Raw genomic sequence first — 2349 nt, 5'->3', positions numbered from 1 at the left:
CATTTCTCCCAATTGAGAACCAGATTGGTCTCAACACACCTCTTAAGAACATTTCCAAGATTTTGCAAGCATTCATCAAAAAAATCGCCATTTACAGAGAAGTCATCCATAAACACCTCCACATTCTGGCCAATCATATCAAAAAGATGGACATCATACATCTCTAAAATATGGCTAGTGCACCACACAGACCAAAAGAAACTCGTCTAAAAGCGAAAGTACCAAATAGACAAGTGAAGGTAGTCTTCTCCTAATTATCTGGAGCGATACAAATCTGATTATAACCCGAATAGCCAACCAGAAGACGGTAGTACTCGTGACCAGCTAACCTGTCGAGCATCTGGTCAATGAAAGGCATAGGGAAGTGGTCCTTCCTAGTGGCCTTGTTCAGCTTCCTGTAATCCATGCAGACTCTCCACCCCATGACTGTTCGAGTAGGGATGATCTCATTCTTCTCATTAGCAACAACTGTGATACCTCCTTTCTTCGGTACACACTGAACTGAACCACTCAAGAACTGTCTAAAATGGGATAGATAATCCCTGCATCCAGCCACTTAAGAATTTCCTTCTTTACGACCTCTTTCATGATTAGATTAAGTCTTCTTTGCTGCTCAACCGTAGGCTTGCTACCTTCCTCTAGAAGAATTTTGTGCATACAATACGAAGGGATGATTCCCTTGATATCTGCTATAGTCCAACCAATTGCCGATTTGAATTCTCTAAGAATCCTCAAGAGCTTCTCCTCGTCGCTACCTGAAAGGTCAGATGCAATAATAACATGCAAAATAAATGCATCGCCTAAAAAAGCATACCTCAAATGTTCAGGTAGTGGTTTCAGCTCAAGAGTAGGAGCTTCCTCAATAGATGGCTTGAGGCGTTTTGGAGATTTATTCAATTCCTCTATTCCAAGAGATTCAAAAGGCATACCAATCTTCCTCTTCCAGGGAGAATCATTCTGATATTGCAATTGCTCTTCACCTTCATCATCTTTACTATCTGAATTCCCCAACAAGGCCTTCTTTAAGGCATCAGACCTTAACAATTGATCAAGTTCTGAAGTAACCATAGAACGACCAACTCCACCTTTAAGCACTCCTCATTTTCCGTAGGAAATTTGATAGCATTGAACACATTAAAAGTTACATCCTGATCCATCACTCGCATTGTAAGATCACCCTTCTGTACATCTATCAAGGTACGGCCAGTTGCTCCAGCTGAAATTAGGATGATTGCGGTTGTTATGATGATAGTGGCTGACACAGGTTGTTGCGATCGCTGAAAGTTGCTCACGAACTGAGCTGATTCACTAGAAATAGCACACTGATCGGTCTCATGGGCACCAGCACAAAGCTCATAGACACTAGTAATTTGATTAACTCCATAATTAGCCAAAGTGTCCATTTTCATCGTCAAAGCCTTAAGTTGGTCAGCTATAGCAGTTGCTGCATCCAACTTCAGAATTCCTGCTACTTTACCTTGAGTTAGTCTCTGGGAAGGATTCTGGTATTCATTAGCAGTCATCAGTTCAATCAATTCATAAGCTTCATTGTAGCTCTTAGCCCACAAGGCTCCTCCTGATGCTACATTGAGCATGGGTCTAGAAGTAGCACCCAATCCATTGTAGAAACAATTTATAATCATCCAATCAGGCATGCCATGGTGTGGGCACTTTCTTAGCATCTCCTTATATTGATCCCAAGCCTCACACACAGATTCTCCAGTTTGATGTGCAAACTGAGTAAGAGCATTCCTGATTGCAGCAGTCTTCGCCATAGGGAAGAATTTAGTGAGAAACTTCTGAGCAAGATCTTCCTAAGTAGTGATAGACCCTGGTGGTAGAGAATGTAACCAGCACTTAGCTTTATCCCTCAGAGAGAGAATAGGAAGAGTCGGAACTTAATAGCATCTTCAGTCACACCATTGAACTTGAAAGTGTCGTAGATCTTGATAAAATCCCTGATGTGCATGTTGGGATCTTCTGTAGAAGAACCCCCAAACTGAACTGAGTTCTGTATCATCTGAATCGTGCTTGACTTGATCTCAAAAGTGTTAGCCGAGATGGCTAGTCTGATGATGCTTGACTGAATATCATTGATCTTAGGCTGAGAATAGTCCATCAAAGCCTTAGGAATTTCTGCTTGATCTCCCATCACTACTAAAACTGGTTCCTCGACTTTCCTTTCTTCTTCTACCTTCTCTTCATCCTTAACAACTTCCCTTCGAACCACTACAGCTTCTTCCTCGGCTTGATCCAGATTTCTCTTACGAGACCGAGAACGCGTATGCATACACGCTCGCTAGAGTACCTAAAATAAGAAAAGGAAATAGATAAGTAACAATGTTCGAG

The 2349-nt window shown here is 41.7% G+C and overlaps 1 non-coding gene across 1 annotated transcript; it reads left to right on the top strand.

Moving 5' to 3' along the window:
- Positions 1 to 1653: 1653 nt before the first annotated feature.
- On the top strand, positions 1654 to 1760 carry LOC141701132 (small nucleolar RNA R71). The gene has a single exon (XR_012566685.1). It is a non-coding gene; the product is annotated as a small nucleolar RNA R71 (small nucleolar RNA).
- Positions 1761 to 2349: the final 589 nt, after the last annotated feature.

The sequence above is a fragment of the Apium graveolens genome, unplaced genomic scaffold (genome assembly GCF_009905375.1).
Source record: "Apium graveolens cultivar Ventura unplaced genomic scaffold, ASM990537v1 ctg3388, whole genome shotgun sequence".
Taxonomy (NCBI): Eukaryota; Viridiplantae; Streptophyta; class Magnoliopsida; order Apiales; family Apiaceae; genus Apium; species Apium graveolens.
This window is presented reverse-complemented; position numbering and strand designations above follow the sequence as displayed.